The following is a 17,018-nucleotide window of genomic DNA, read 5'->3' on the forward strand; positions in this document are numbered from 1 at the left end:
CATGTTAATTTCAGCTCCATTAGAAACCCAGGGAAGCCAGGCCTGGCAAATGGAAAAGGATTGATTGGAAGGGGAAGAAATCTTTTTGAGCACCTGTACTGATACTGTAACCAATAGAGGGGCTAAAACCTTGGCCGACTGCAGTGCCTGAGACAGCTGTGATGGCAGTACTAATGTCCTGGGGAATATTCAAATGTATGAGTAAAGTTGGCTTTGTCAGATGCACTCCGTGTCTAAAGTAAGGTTTGTCCATGCTTGATCACCTGCTGTGCTGCATTTCTAACTGGACTGAGCCTGTGAGTAGATGCCTGAACAAACAGGGATTTTTATAAGGAACAGTCTGACTGAAGAATTCCAAGACGTGTGTAACTGAGACCATACCTGGTGTCAGTTTAGCGTCTCAGCTGATGTGTTCCATGCAACCGTTCTGTAAGTGCAGTTGCACATGCCGTGATGTACCGTGCACTGCTGCAGCGTGATGGACACAGTCTGATCCTGCAGTCCTTACCTACCTAGCGCTCCCCTTGAAATCATTGGAAGGTCTAGGTAAGGACGGCAGGGCTAGACCCACGTTTGTGAAGTTGTGCAGGCATTTGCCTCACAGGTTGTGTCTGTATAATTCCCGGCTAAGGGCTTGATGTGTGTGGATTATGTCTGTATCTTAGTTGGCAGCAGCTTTAACCATTTAAGATTTACCCAGCTGCTGAGTTAGGGGGAGGAGGGCAGAGTAGCCATCCTCATAGCAAAGGAAAAACGTGGAGTAGATCTGCCAACAAACATGAGACTGCAAAACACAAGATTGTGACCGTGCCCTTGAATTCCTGATGGTGGGGTTCAGAATGAGCATGAGCAGGGGAGGAATGCCAGTACTGAAGGGGTGGGGAAGAATGTGGGAGGAGGGGGTGATGGTTCTTGGCTAAGCAGAACCTTTGCCACAGTTAGCAGGACATCTCGTGTCCTGTCTGTATCTCGTCCTGCTGAGGTACAAGATGAAACTGGGGAGGTGGTTGTGTGCGGTGACTGGAAAGTCATGTGACTAGTTTAAAAGGCTTGTCCACATTATTTCCCCAAGGAAACTCTCCAGCCAAGGATAACAATGAATGGAGGGTCCTGGGTGGGTGAGGAGAGGGGAGGATCGTGTGTATCTGAGAGACCAAAGGGTGAGCGGCACACTTTTAATTTAACCACAAAGAGAATTAAGTCAATGTGTAGATTAAGGATGCAGTTCCCATTATGGGGGCGCAAGGCTTGTCATCAGAACAGCTTGATGGGATTGGGCACAGTCAGAAGAGAGATTTCTTTGTGTGAGATCTTGCTGGGAGCCACAGCTAAATTGGTGGGTTTGTAATGAGATGCTGCAGTCTGATAGCAGATAACTGGAAGGGGAATGCACGGTTCAGGACAGCGGATATGGGCTGCAGATCCTCTCGCCTTTGGTCCCCGTGCGGGCCAGGGCAGCAGGGATAGAAAACCAGTGCCAGGTGATGGCCCAGGCACAATAAACTTGCTGCTCTCAGTCCTGTTTCCTACGGAGAGCTGTGCACAGCTTCGCTTTCCCGAGCGTGGGTCCCTGAATGGGAACATCTCAAACGTCTTTCAGGGACACTTGGCTGCTTGAACAAGGCTCCGACCGTTCTACCCTGCGCGTTGAGTCCCTGCTCTAGACTGGGGCAGTGCAGCCCCTCCCCATCCTGTCAGAGTCAGAAGCCTGAAGCTAGTTAAACTCCCGAAGAAAACACAGCTCTGCCTTGAACTAGGGATGAAATGTTCAAGCGAGTTTTATTTGGGCAAACTGCTGTTACCAGATGTTACTAGTAACATAAGGCCTTAGAGGTCCCCTGGTCATCTTTGTCTTGGTAGGAGCTGAAGGCCCCCCCATACCTACTTGGTGGTAGTTCCTTCCCAACAAGTAAAAACTTCCCAAGTGCTCCGTCAGCGCACCCTCTGATACCTTAGGTGGGGTCGCCTCCTTTGTTACAATGCTTGTTATAGAGACCTGATGTCACTCACACCAGCCCTACGGCCGCTGCTTAATCATCTGCGCACACTGGATTTACCCTGGAAACCCTTCAAAGGGCTAAGAGAGGTGCCAGTTCTAACAGGACCCTTTGGTTAATCCTTTCTCAGGGGGAAGGGGGCTCTCTTTTCTGCTTCGGCTTTGCTTTTGCAGCAGGTTCCTTTCCTTATTCCATGATATAGTAAATGTAAGTGGGACAGGCATAGCAGCAGGATCATGCAAGTATCAAGACTGGGGTGTGATTTTTGCTGTGAGGGAAATGGTAGGTCTGGTGCCCTGGCCTTAAAAAAGCCACCGGAGAGAGAATTCTCCACGTGGAAAGTGGAAAGCCATTCTGGTTGTGTGGGGAGAGAATTCCACTGAGGCTGTCACGGGGTTCTGGCAGAGTCAGGTCTCCTTTGAAAACATGGCATTTCCTATAGCTATGGAGCTGAATGTTTCCACCCTAAATAAAACCTACATAGTTTAACACTCAGCCACACTATGAAGGCCCGGCTCCCCAGTGCCCAGAGAACACAGTTTCCCCAAATGCAAAGGTACCGCTAAACTCGAAGGAGCAGTGCTGTATGCCCAAGGTGATGACCTGCAGCTAAGGCCCATGAGTGTGCCAAAGACCCAGCAGCAGGGTGCCGACGCAGTTGGCAGAGGAGGAAGTGGCTTTGTGCGGTTGACGGTTCCTTTTCTACAGGATAAATCCTGTTTTCCGTTGCCTCAGTGTCACCATTCGTTCTCTCCTGGTGGGGAGCAGTGAGTGGGGTGTGGGAGAGGCTAGTGCGCTCAGGCTGTGGAAAGCGGCTGTAGCACTTAGCAGAGAATGGCCGTCTTTCTGGCGGCTTGTTCGAGCCATCCTGTTGGCCTGAGGCGAAAACCGCACCCCTGCCACAGAATTCTGCAGGATGGATCCAAAAAGCCTATAGAAAGGAGATTGCTATTCATAGCTCTGGGTTTCGTAGAGTAATTTCTGTAGAACCCTGCAGGACCTCCCAGAGCGGGGGGGCAAGTGGGGCAATTTGCCCCAGGCCCGGGGCCCCGCAGGGGCCCCCACGAGAGTTTTTCAGGGCCCCTGGAGTGGGGTCCTTCACTCGCTCTGGGGGCCCCGGAGCTGCTTCCGCTCCCGGTCGGTCTTCGCCGTTGGGGAGTCCTTCCGCTCGGGGGTGGAAGGACCCCCCCGCCGCCGAAGCGGGACCCGCTGCCGAAATGCAGCCGGGTCTCCGGCGGTAATTCAGTGGCGGGGGGCCCTTCTGCTCCGAGACCTGCCGCCGAAGTGCCCCGAAGACCCACTGCGGGGGCCCCCTGCCGCCGAATTACCCCCGAAGACCTGGCTGCGCTTCGGCGGCGGGTCCCGGAGCGGAAGGACCCCCCGCCGCCGAATTACCGCTGAAGTGGGGGCCCCCCGCCGCCGAAGACCCCAGGCCCCCGGAATCCTCTGGGCGGCCCTGGAACCCTGTTGGTTTCATCTCTGGGTGAGAGTCTAATAGAATTTCGTATGGGGGGGGGTGGGATATGTGACTGGGTAGTCAAGAGCGATAAGTGCTCCCCCATCCAACTCTGACCCTGTTCATTCCACTGTGTACAGGCTCTCACCAGCCATCTTCCTTGTTGATGCATATGGGGAGCTTTGCTTCTGCGAACGGGGAGCTGAAGCCAGGCTTAGTTGGCAGAGTGCGACAGCAGAAGCTGCTGGTGCAAACACAGCTGGGTACAGGCCCAGACATTCCTAATGTGGACATCTGCTTTGCCCAGCAGTGGGCCCTAGGGGGGGTATGTGTACACTGCATCTGGGAACAAGCCTCCCACCCTGGGTTCACAGGCTCTCACTAGCGTGTTAGAAACAGCCGTGTAGACGTTCCAGCTCCAGCTGGAACTCCGGCTTGGGAGGCTGGGCTTCAGCGCCAGACTGGAAGGTCAAAGCGCTGTCTACACAGCTCTTTCTAGCGCACTAGCGTGAGTCTGTGGAGCCAGGCTGGGAAGCTCACTCCCAGGTGCAGTGTAGACACACTCTTCTTGCCTCACTGATGATCACTGTGGAAATCATCACAGCGCTGAGTCCTAAATGCCCCCTGTGCCCCATCATCCAGTGGTCGTAGTGCTCCTGGCCCGAGTCCTTGCGCTCGGTGGGAATTTGGAGAGCTTGGCACCTCGCAGGACAGAGCTGTCTGAGACGGACCAGGGGTTAGCTGTGAAAGCACAGGACCAGGGACTTAGAAGGGCTTGTTCGTATTCCCAGCTCTGCTGCTCCCCTTGCTGTACGCCCTTGAGCAAGGCACTCAACCGTGCGGTGCTGTTTCCCCATCCGTAAAAGGGGGCGAGATACTGCCTGCCTCATGGGGGGTTGTAGGGTGTGATTCACTAATTTGTAGGGCTCTTTGCCTGGGAGGTGAGAGAGCAGTGTGGGGGTTATATTATTCCCTTCTTTATGTTGGTGCAAGCGATAGCGAAACATGATTGGTCTTATGTAAAGTGCAGCAACACCACTCAGTTCAGACTTCCTTTACCAAAGAGCGACCTTGGAAGGCTGTTCTCACGAGAGTCTAACCTACAGGCTCTCGGATGCAGAAGGGCCTGCCCCATGAAGATCTCCAGTGCTTGTGCTGTCCCCAGAGAAGAGTCAGACTGGGAAATGTATGTGTGGGTCAGAGTTTTATTTAGCATTTCACATCTGGGATGGCTTCCAGGCTACCCCAGATGTTTAAGCAGCAAAAATGAGTTTCCAGGCTCCATCTTGGTAACCGGAAAGGCAGGGAAATGCTGCATAGCTCTACTTTTTCCCCAGTGCTGCCGGGAGAGGGACTAAACCTGCTACGGACATTACTGGTCACTTTAAGGGGCCGTTGCTTTTTGTCTTTAATATTTCTATATTTTATCACAGACCCTTGTTACTAAAATGATCAGATCTAGGCAGGATCCTGGTGCCAGAACGTGTCGGCATCTAATGTCTTCTCACCCCAAGTCAGACTGGAATGCTTGAGAGACGAGTAAAAGTCGCAGTGCACTGACTTGACTTGTCTTTTTACTTGCCAAGCGGATGAATAACGCACAGCCTCGGAGAGCTGCTCTTTGCAGCAAAGAAGCTCCAGTGTCAGTGTTTATTTCCCCGGGGTTGCAGGAATTCAAAATGGAGGGAAGAAAATGAGATTGGAAAAGAGGCTTGTTTTATTTGGACCCCGGACAATTCTCTGTGGAAAAACGGGAGGGGATCTGGGGATAGAGAAGAGGCAATAAAACCAATGTGTCAAAAGCAGGCCAGCAGCCAACGGAGTGTTCAGCAGGGAGTGGAGCGGGCCTGGGGTTGTGGGTTTGCAAAGTATAAAAGACAGGAGGCTGGGGAGGAGGAAAATCAAGAGGGCTGTTAAAAACAGGGTTACAGCTCGGTGGATAAACACTTTTACACCATGCTGTAGTAATGCTTAGTGTGGATGCTACCTATGCCAACAGCAGAACTTCTGTCAGTGTAGGCAGGGCCGATGGGGGGTTGGAGGGGAGAGCTGGTACAAATTACCGGGACCAGGCAGTCTGGAAGGGGGGCCTGGGGCCCGGCTTCGTCGGCCCTGTTTAGCTGGTCTGCCCTTGCTGGGGGCCCGAAAAATTTTTTTCACCGGGGGCCTGAACCCGCTCTCGGCGGCCCTGAGTGTAGGTACTTCACCTCCCTGAGAGGCAGTAGCTATGTTGATGGGAGATGCCCTCCCGTCGACATAGCTCTGTCTACACTGAGGGTTAGGTTGGTATAACTGTTGTTCAGGAGTGTTGATTTTCCACACCCCTGAGGATCGTAGTTTTACCAACATAAGTTTGTAACGTAGTCCAGGCCTTAGATGAGCAAGAGGGAATATCAAGAAAGCATATGGAATCTTGAATAGCATCAAGGCTTGTGCTTTTTAAGAGCAGGGAGCCAAGGGCAGATGATAAGGAAATAGCATAGAAATTAACTAATTAATTTGATCTGGGTTGGAGTTTGCCAAAACATACTGCACAAAAGCTGAGGAATCGGGGGCAGCCAGCCATTGAAATAGTGATTGCTTTAGCAGAGATGGCTGGGGCTTCCAGACGTTGGAAGTGAAGAGCAGTTCTGCAAAAAGCAATTTACTCTGCCAGCAAGTCGAGGGTGTTTCTCACCCACATTGGAATCAGAAGGTTCCCTCTGACAGCCCAGCTTCTCCAGCCCGACCTGCAATAAGCTCAGTGTTTGTGGCACTCATCTCTTGGTGTAGGAATTGCTGTGAGGTCCTAGGCCAATTCTGAAACTTCTCTGCAAGTTCCAAGTCCAAGCAGGGGATGAGCCTGTTGTTTAATCCAGCACCTTTGATAGGAATGAAAACGGCACAGAAAGATATTAAAAGAAAAAATCAAGCCAGCTTCTAGTGAGCTAAGTGCTCCGCAGGGGCTTTGTTAAAAGTAGTATATTTTAAAGTGGTTCAACACGGTGGTCGGTTAGAGTAAGGGTGCTGGAGAGCAGGAATTGGTTGTATGCTGTGCCACAGACCTCCTGCGTAACTGTGGGTATGTCACACAACCTTTGTCTGTCTGGTCTGGTTTTCTCTGGGGTAGGCTGATCTCTAGTGTAAACCACAGACATTTGTAGCCTGGAACAAATGTTTTGGAAGTGTCCTGACTAACTTTACAAAGGCTTTAGCTCCCTTGAGTTAATTAGCAATCAGTTAACTCAAAGGGTGTAGGCATCTCCTGTGTGTTTGTGCAGTGCCTCCCACAATGGGACCTCAATCTTGATAATACATAATAGAAATACATCACAGATCCTGGTTTGTGTTCCCCATGGATATCCCAGATTACAGTTTCCTACATAAACATTAAAGACTGGTTTAATTAATCCTAGACCAGTGTGTCTTGCTTTGTCATTAATGTAATTCGCTTTGTTGTCGTTTGAGATTCACCATCTTTATATGTATTTTTGCCTTGTGCGAAGACACACGCAGGGTAACAGAGTGCTCGGATCCCACTGTAACAAGCATGTCAGAAATGCCTGACCAGATACAGTGGAACTTCGTAAAGAGTGAAATTCACGCCTGTGCAAAAGGCAAACGCAATTTAGGCCTGAGAATCTCTCAACAAAGGGCCTAGGTCAGTGGCAGCTCCAGGCACCAGCGCTCCAAGCGCCTGCCTGGGGTGGCAAGCCACGGGGGCGCCCTTCTACATTTCTACTAAGGGAGTTTCACTTTCTCCAAACGAGTCCCCTTGTATATAAAAATACTCGTGTCCTGGAAATGTTCAGATTCTGTAACCATAAGCTGCAGGCTGTTATTGCAATGGGTGTGGGAGACTCAAAGCTGTATTTATAAGTGGGTGTGGACATTTCTCCAGCCATGGCCTTACAGCCTGGCTGTGTTTTTCCTGATTGAAACCGAGCCAGCATTAGCAGCCAAACATTAAACTAAACACATCCATAGTAGGTGGCTGCAAAGCCCACGATAAGGTTTTTCTTTCAGGGACTTAGGTATTGCTGCAAGTCCTAGTTTTATAGAGATTGGAGCCAGTCCCTGGCTCAGAATGCTGAAGCTGAAATCATATTGGAGTCAGACCTCAGTCTCTCCTCTTCTCCATAAGACTCATCTTTCTCTTCTTGCATCCTTTTCTTGTATTCTCCCATCAAGTTGTAATAGCCATCACCATCGCACGTAGCTGGACAAAGAATACATTATACAGTGGGCCAATATCCTCCCTGGTGTAACTCCACTGATACCTCCAGATCAGAGTATCGCTCTCTCCTCGGTGTTCATTTTACACTGTCTGCACATTTGAGCTCTCCCTCTGCTGTAGAAACTAGGGTCATAGGGGCCGAGGTTGTTACACAGTAAAACATCTTGCAGCATTGACGAGATGGAACCCAGCCATGTTGCTGATCCATACTGCAGCCTCGCACTTAGCAGGGATGCAGCATGGATTAGACATGTATCTTAGCATACAGTTTAGGCCCCTCATATTGCACCACCTTACCATTGCTGACCATGCTGAACTGCTTTCCCCCAGCACAGCAGTTTCTAGTGCAGACATGACTTCAGTATCTGAGAGAGTGAATTTGTATGAAGATGATGCTGAGCTTCAGTCCTCAGCAAGTGTGAATATGAATTCAAGCAGTTTCCAAATAGTATCCCAGTTTCTATTTATTACATAGGTGTTTTTTTTTTCTCTTGGGGAAGAGCCATTAAGTTTGCCTACAATTCTAAACTTTAAGAAAGTTTTTGCTTTTTTTTATATTCCAGGTTTTAGTCCAGTTTGTAACAATACAGCCCAGCTGCAAAGTTCACCTCTGAGCTGGGATGTTCATCTCTAATTTTGTCTCCGTTGTAGATTGTAAACGGGCTACTCACCGCCGCGGTGCCTCCTGCTGGTTTTTCTGGGGAATTTGCTCTCTTTCAGCCCAGAGCGCCCTCTGCAGGCCGGTGATCCCCCCTTTTTCCTATCGGCCCCGTGTCCCTCCCAGGACCCGGTGCCCCTTTCACTATAATTGGGTCTCCCCCTCCCAGGGGAACCGCCACACTACTATCCCCACTTTGCCTCAGTAGTGGCCACTGACAGTCATGGTCTAGCCCCACACCCTGGGGCAGACTGCAGTATCAGCCCACTCATCACAGGCAAAAGGGGTTTGGACCTGCTGCTTTGTCCTACCCCTGGGCTGCCCTCTGAAACCCACAGTACCTATGGCCCACTGCTAGGCCGCAGCCTGGGGCTTTCCAGGCTGGAGCTTCCCTAGCTCCTCAGCCTGTTCCCAGCCCTGCTTCACCCAGGTACTTTAACCTCTGCTCATAAGCAGCCAGGCCCATCCCTCTCTGAAGCCAGAGAGAGACTTTCTGGGCTCTGGCTTCCCTGCCTCTTATAAGCCCCAGGGCTTCAGTTTGGGGCGTGGCCCCAGCTGTGGCCACTTTGCAGAGCCACCCCTCTCAAGCCCTGGCAGGCAGCATTTCAAGCCCCTCCGGGCAGGAGCCGGGTCCACCCTGCTACATAGATGCTGAAAGTGTTGGCTTCTTTCCACAAGAGACATTTAAAGACTCAAGACTTCTGGAAGGACAGGGACTGGGAGAGAATTTCCAGCACAGAGCAGTTGCCAAATGTAATTTCTCTATAGATCCAGTTTGGTTAAAATAGTGTCGATTGTTTGATGATGTTATCCTCTGCCTGGAGGAACAAATGGTCATTGACTTGTATTTTACACAACGAGTGTCACAGTTGTAGGCAACTACACCTTTATTTCCCCTCAGAGGTCCAGCAAAGGGCCCAGTATTGGAAGATAGGATACTGGGCTAGATGAACCATTGGTCTGACAAAGTATGGCCCTTCTTATGTCCTTAAGGGCATCACCCACTGCAGGCTTCCCAGCCATCACCTCTCTTGGGTGGAGGCCTGTGTCTCTCTCCCTTCTGACCAGGGTATTTCCAGGTTGAACAGGTCCCTGCCGTCACTGTGTAATTCCCAGCAAAAGACAGTCTGCCTAAGCGGGCCTGCTTTGCCTCTCCCCTCAGAGAGGGTACACGGGATAACTGCCCCAGTGATAAGTGACCACACTGTTCTTTCCAAGCAAGCCTATTTTATTCTTAAGGTAAAAGCACTACAGAGAAAACATATTAGAAACAATAAAAGAACCGACATGCATGCGAATAAGCTTACTAGAGACCGTCCCTCTCCAACAAGGGCTCTGGCAGGAGCAGTCCTTCAAAATGTCCCTCTTCCCCCACAGGGATTTCCCCCGGGTTTTCAAGTTCATCGCACTTTTTGCTCAAAATGAGAACTAAGGGGCCTTCATAGGTCAAAGTCTTTCCAACCCTTCCCTAAGGATTGGGGCCCTCTGTGGACCAGAGGGCCTGGCTGCATAAGAACAAAAGCCCTGCGTCAATTCGCCACCAGGTTCTTTATCCCAACATCCTTTCTTTGTCTGCTAGTCTCCAGAGAATCCAGTTTGAACCTTTGAAGAGATGTTGAATAGGTAATCAGCCAGACAATGGGCCCACTCCCCGGGGTGAAGCTTCAAAGAGCTGCTCAGTGGAGGAAGTTCATTAACATAAACCCCCCTCATCCCAGCGAAATAGCATACAGTCTCACCATAACACGCAAACAATTGCGGTTTTAATACAATGGACCCCAAAATACTTCAGCTTCATTCAGTGAGGTTTGTCCCGGATATTGCTGGGAAATTGCCATCTGTCACACTGAGCTCCAAGGATTTCTTGCAGGGGTTTCTTTTGACAAAGCTGGAATCAGTCTCTATCGTTACAATTCTGACTGCTTGATGCTGCCCAGGATCTCATTTGGTGACTTTGCGTCTTTGTTTCTCTCTCTGGGCTCAGTCCTGAGCCTACAAGCAGAGCCCTAGAAAAGGGGGATATCCAGAGAGTTTTGGATTCGGGGCAGCCTTTCTGACACTAACAATAAATCTCAAGGTACTCTGCTTCTGCAGCTCACTGGTGCAGCAGCTCACTGGTGCGGCAGCAGCAGTTTGACTGCATTGTGCTGAGGTCAGAGCTGGAAGCATTGTCCTTTAAGCCTTTTTTAGACGTATCCACAAAGATTAACCCTCAGGCTGAAATTTATTTTCTTGCGTGGTCTAAACCCAAAGAAAATATTTTCCCCAGGAAGATCAGCAACAGTCAGTTTGGGGTGGGAGAGAGAGTATGGAGAGGAAAACGGGCGCTTCATTCATACTTTAAACAAATATTTGGCTGCTTTTTTGCACCTAGGACGCTTCTGATTTCAGAAGTGGAAAATGAAGAGACTCTGCACCTCCCATAACTCAAAACCAGGGTCTTCACACAACACAAGAACCAGGGATTACCCAGTGAAATTCCTGGGCAGCAGGTTTTAAATAAACAACAGGAAGTACTACTTCTTCACACAATGCACAATCAACCTGTGGAACTTGTTGCCAGGGGATGTTGTGAAGGCCAGAACTATAACTGGGTTCAAAAAAGAATGAAATTCACAGAGGATAGATCCATCTATGGCTATTAGCCAAGATGGTCAGGGACACAACCCCATGCTATGGGTGCCACTAAACCGCTGACTGCCAGAAGCTGGTACTGGCCAACAGGGGATGGATCACTCGAAATTGTTCTGTTCTGTTCATTCCCTCTGGAGCATCTGGAACTAACCACCGTTGGGAGAGAGGATACTGGGTTAGATGGACCATTTGTCTGACCAAGTGTGGCCATTCTTATGTTCTTAAGCATGTCTCAGTGATTAAAACATGGCTAGTAAAATCTGTATTGTGGGTTCAGTGCTCCTAGCTCAGGGTGACCTTAGGCCAGTGGTTCTCAAACTTTTGTACTGATGACCCCTTTCACATAGAAAGCCTCTGAGTGTGACCCCGCCTTATAAATTAAAAACACTTGTTTACATATTTAACAGCATTATAAATGCTGGAGGCAAAGCGGGGCTTGGGGTGGAGGCTGACAGCTTGCGACCCCCCATGTAAGAACCTTGTGACCCCCGAGGGGTCCTGACCCCCCATTTGAGAACCCCTGCCTTAGGCAAATCAGCTCCTTGTAGGGCCAGGCTTGTAGTTTTGGTTGATGGTCATTCACTCCTGTTGTTTTAAATGCAAGAAACTGTTTTGATGCAAACGATTGGTGTGGAATTTTCACACACACCGGTTATGGTTCCCATGGTAACTGTAACTGCTACACCGCACCTAACTTTTATTCCTTACTCTATATAACTTTAGAAAACACCAGGCAAGGGGCCTGAACAGAGTTGCGGTGGCTAACTTTGACTTTCGTGAGTTTTCCATGTGTAACCTTTCATCCATAAAGTCACAGTGAGGTGATTTGTTTTTCATTATTTTTTTTCAGAGGCACAAAGAATAAAAAAGAATGAACCTTCACTTTACCCTGGGCTAAGAATTAAGAACAAGTCAGCACACGTGGGTTTTACTAGGTGAGTCTGCAGAGTTCAGCCCTGGGATGAGAGCCCCCTAGCAACTTTAACTCAGGGGTCTGTAATTGTTGCTTTAAGAGGGACAGATAAGGAGGCAGTCTTCCTAACAAAAAGAACAGGAGTACTTGTGGCACCTTAAAGACTAACAAATTTATTTTAACAGTAACCGACTTTCCTTATCACTATGAAGCAAGATCTTATCAGGAACTCAGTTTGGAAAGATGTTGCAAGTATCCCCTCTGAAATATACACAGACATACATTGTCTGTTATCCTCTGCTCTCCTTCGGCTGGCAAGATGGAAAATGCTAGCAGTCAACGGGTTAACTGGCAGCCTGTTGACTTGTAAAGGTTCTGTTCCCCTGAATAACATTTCTCATCCTCGTCTGGGAGATGTTCCCTGTAAACAGAGAGAAATCTTGTAACATGCTAAGTGAAAAAATGAAGTGTGAGGAAACTTGAGTCACCTTCCTGTGCTGTTTAACTGGCAGTTTATGACTAATAAACCCCACATTGGTGTTCGTGTATTGGAATCACACTCATCTACCCTTTTCTGAGAATACAGAACATTATGAAGGTGGCTGTTTTTCAGCGGCCAGGACATATGATTAAGGAAGTAGGAGCCTGGGGTTCTTTTCCTAGCTCTGCCATTGGCTCATGCTCTGATCTTCAGCAAAGTCACTTAACCTCTTGTTGCTTCCGTTTCCTCAGCTGTAAAAACAGTTGGAGATCTAAAATCATTGCCTCATTGCAATATGAACTCTGATAAGAAGTTGACAGGTCTCTGGAAACATCAATGAGCACAATCTCTCCAGGATAAAAGAGGCAGAAAGACTGGATTATGTTAATGCCATGTACCCATAGGGTGACCAGATGTCCCTATTTTATAGGGACAGTCCCTATTTTGGGGTCTTTTTCTTATATAGGCTCCTATCACCCCCACCCCGTCCCGATTTTTTCACACTTGCTGTCTGGTCACCCTATGTACCCTGCTACCACTTAATATGATGTTGGAGCTGATAAAGTAGGGAGTGGGGGTGGGGATGGGGTCTGTGTTGGAGAGAGAAGTAGCAGAAAAGTTATATGAAGATGTGGTAAATTCACAGTAGCCCTAATGGTGTCAAGAGGGAGAATAGAAGGGGGATTATTTAAAACCCAGGAGCATGAAATAATTTCATGGCAGCTCTCAGTGGGTGGTGTTCCTCTCCTGTCTCTCATTTGCCCAGTTAAAATAATAATATATCATGACTTTAGAGGGAAGTTTTGTCTGAGCAAGGACAGCAGCATCTAGCCCAATGATGCTGTGCACTTTCAAAGTGCTGTGCAAACGCGAATTGTGAAAATGATCCAAGTCTCTCTCTTTTCCTTTAAAACGCCTATGTTAACATGCGGGGCTGGCTGACCGCTTCCCAGCAATATACTCTAGGAAGACACCCAGTATCTCTTTCTTCGCCAGGCACAAATGCACACCCCTCTGCTCTTGAAAACTGACCTGAGGTTGGTCCAGGCCCTTCAGAGACAGAATGACAGAAGCAGCAGCAGTGAGCAGGAATCATTTAGGGCAGTGGTTCCCAAAGTGGGGTTCACGAACCCCTGCGGGTTCACAGAACTGACAGGGAGTTCGCCAGAAAATTTTCACTAATGGCGGCCAGAGGACCCCGGGCACTGGAGGCAGCAGGTGGGACCCGGTTGCAGGGCAGACAGCGTGAGCCGCAGGAAGAGCGGGGCCGGGCAGTTGGGGCTGGCAGCCTGAGGCCTGCCCCCATCAGCGGGGGAGCCGGGAGTGGTTCTGGACTTCCAAGAGCTATGCAGAGCAAAGCAGGGGGAGGGCTAGCTCAGTGGTTTGAGCATTGGCCTGCTAAGTCCAGGGTTGTGAGTTCAATCCTTGAGGAGGCCACTTAGGGATCTGGGACAAAAATTGGTCCTGCTAGTGAAGGCAGGGGGCTGGACTCAATGACCTTTCAAGGTCCCTTCCAGTTCTAGGAGATTGGTATATCTCCAATTATTACCTTATCCATCACACTGAGGAAATTTAAACTGAAATCCCTGGAAATATTCATTTTTAGGAAGGGGTTCACGAGATTTCACAGTTTAGTGAAAGGGGTTCACAGGCTGTTCAAGTTTGGGAACCACTGATTTGGGGAAAGTGCTATGTCCTGTGTTATGCAGGAGGTCAGACAGGATGAGCACAACGGTCCTTTGCTGGCCTCTGAGCATTCTCCTCGTGGCAAACAAGCTAGATCCAAAGCACTGAACCTGGCAGAGTTACTGCAGGAAACCTGCCCAGAGGAAAGTTCTGCATCTTTGCTCTCCACCACTGTCAATGATGTGGACCAGCAGAGGGCAGAATTGTCTCAGAAACCAAGCAAGCCAGAGCCGCCCCCACCCCCCTTACCATTTCCTCTAGTCCGCCTGGCTGCTGTCACTTTCCTGTCCCTGTCTGATCGTTCTTTGCTGAGCTCCCTGTTCTGTCTGAGCTGTGTCTTTGTGTGTTTCACTGAATTGATGTTTAGCCGTAAGCAAGATGGTGGGCCGAGGGCATTGTCAGGTTTGCAATGTGTAATGCATCTCAGTCCCCTAGGCAGGTGCCTGTACCTCTTAGTGTGCGTGCATGCGTTTAGGGTCTTCTCATAGGGTTGCCAACTTTGGTTGGACAAATTCCTGGAGATGTCATCACATGACATAATCTTTGATTCCTGGAGACTCCAGGCCAATCCTGGAGAGTTGGCAACCCAATCTTCTCAGCGCCTGTCTTGGTATCTGATTCACTTTCTCTGACTATTCAAGCAAGGGAGTTTACAAGCCCGCCATATTTCAGTGAGTGGCACATAGGTTTGCAATGCCAGTCAAGTTTGGCCTGGCTGCCCCTCCATCCAGCTGGAGGAGCGCCCGGGCCAAATGGTATGGGAACCTGGTGCACAGGGAGTCTGTTCCTGTACGCCAAGAACTTGACACCTGATGGTACCAGCTCACGGTACCAGAGAGAGGGGATACTCCATGGCCAAGGTAGACCTGGGGTGCCTATGGAGTGGAATCAATGGGGACTGGAAGGGGGTCCTTGCTGGGAGGGCAGGGACTGGAATTTGCCCCATCCAAGAAATATCTGAATTGGCACCACTGCTTCCTGTGTTGTGAGTTTTTGTGCCTCAATCCCTGAGCTTTGCAGGATTTAACCAAAACATAGAAGAAGAAGTAAAAGAATGCAGCTGTGGCCAATGCCAAGTGTGTCCTTCATAGTATCTGCCCTTGCCAATTCAAGAGGCTTCTTTGCTTCAGGGCCAGTTAGAAATCCAGCATTGCAAACTCCTTCACCTCAGTGCCCTTCTTGGTTCCCCTTGTGACAAAGAACCAACTCCTATGTGTTGTCCTGTTACCTGCTACATGCATCAGTTGTTCTCTGCTTAGGGATGAGAGGGTTGGTACCTGCCCGTGAAGAAGCAGTAAGTCTATTGTCCTGATCTACATGTGGGATGAGGGTTTTCAGATTCCACTGATCCCTGTGAAGCCAAAGATTCTTCCCCCGGGGTGACTCAGAGCCAGATTACACCCAGGCACAATGGATGTTATTAATCATTTGGATTAGAATGTGGAGAGGTGCATTTCTCTGGAGACAGGTGCTCTGGCAAGGGTTCTATTAACATAAAAATGCCCAGCGATGGACAAAGCCCCTACACCAGTGCTTGAATTTTGTATGGGTAGGTGGTGGGGGGAGGGGAGCTAAAGCCCTTGTAGGAGGTTGCAGGGATTCTCCCTCCCAACTGTTGTTTGTGACAGTATGGGTGACTTTGTGCACGTCATTAGAAGAGCAAAAAGATGGAGCTTTTCAAAGCCACCCAGAGAACCTGGGCACCCAGCTCCCACCAATTATATTGGAAATTGGGTCTCCAAAGCCCACCCCAAAAATACAGGTCTCTCTTCCTCTCAGCCAGACAGCCAATAAGGTTTCAGTAATGGGCAGGGGTGCCTCTCCCACTCCAAACACCATGTTGAATTGGGTGGTGCCGTTGGTCTCCCGAAAACACTCCTGCTGTACAGAACTACGTTTCCTGTGTCTGCATTACAGACCTTTCCAGGTGAAGATGGCTTTGCCTGCCCTGCGGCGACACGGCCCTGCGAGTGGTTGGCGCAGTGCAAAGTGCCCACTGGCGTAGATCGGGCGCTCACAGCAGCTGCAGTAGTAGGGCTGGAAAATTACCGCTCATTTCCTTGTTTGTAGTGCAGTCGGTGCCCCTGCTGGCTCGATGCCAAGAGCCGCGGAGTAACCAAACCTCTGTGCCTGTCTCTGGTTTCTAGGGGGGGAGCTGCTCTCTCTGGCTTCGCAAGGTTTGGGTTCAGAACGAGAACCAGGCTGGGTTGGGGCGGGGAGATATTCAAAATGATTCTTGACTTTCACCTTCCTGTGTGGTTAATTGACTGTGCAGCCAAGATAATCCGGGAGCTGGGGAGAGCAGGGATGAGAGCTTCCTCCCCATGCGTGTGTTGGGGTGGGAGTTCCAGGCAGTGCTCTATTGGCCAAGGTGGCTCCTTGTGAAATTATTTGCTTCCTCCCCCCCCAGCTCTAAGGGACACTGGCTTTGTTTGCTTTTAATTTAACTTCCCGGACAGCAGCCTGGCCTGAAGGAATGAGTGCAGGGCCTGAGCTGTGGTCCTGGCTCTGCCCAGGACTCACTCAGCCACATGGCCTCTCTGAGCCTCAGTATGCCCACCTGTGAAATGGATAGCACCAGCCCCTGTAATCATCTCAGGTAGGGTTGAATGGCTTCCAGTCACGCAGCATGGATTGGGGAGTAAGCGATTCCAGAATCTCCTGCATCCCTGACAGAGCTGTGAGGATACTTTGCCCCTAATTTCACCCTGTTCTCAAGTCTACTGTCCTTGAGGATACGTATGTGAGCTGCCAACCTTCCAGCCCAATCCCCTTCCCCACTTGCCTCTTGCACTACTGTCACTTGTTATTACAACTGGCCAGCAGCAGGGCAGCCCTGTGGCCCACAGTTACCTCCATGGATACTACCAGGAGGGTAGCGTATTCTGGTGAATAGACTAAGTGGCAATGGGAGTCAGGAGACCTGGCCATTGTCCTCACTGCCACCGACCTTGGGCAAGGTCACCTACCTTGCTTG

At 49.8% G+C, this 17,018-nt stretch overlaps 1 long non-coding RNA gene across 4 annotated transcripts in view; it reads left to right on the forward strand.

Moving 5' to 3' along the window:
- Window positions 1-11,655: 11,655 nt before the first annotated feature.
- The window catches only part of LOC123343677, a 34,012-nt gene continuing 28,649 nt past the window's right edge, over window positions 11,656-17,018 (forward strand). For 3 of the 4 annotated variants that reach the window (XR_006572311.1, XR_006572314.1, XR_006572312.1), the window contains exon 1: window positions 11,665-11,896. This is a non-coding gene — a long non-coding RNA (uncharacterized LOC123343677). Of the gene's footprint in view, window positions 11,897-17,018 lie in introns of all 4 variants that reach the window. The other variant, XR_006572313.1, reaches the window with a different exon arrangement.

The sequence above is a fragment of the Mauremys mutica genome, chromosome 11, assembly GCF_020497125.1.
Source record: "Mauremys mutica isolate MM-2020 ecotype Southern chromosome 11, ASM2049712v1, whole genome shotgun sequence".
Classification (NCBI taxonomy): Eukaryota; Metazoa; Chordata; order Testudines; family Geoemydidae; genus Mauremys; species Mauremys mutica.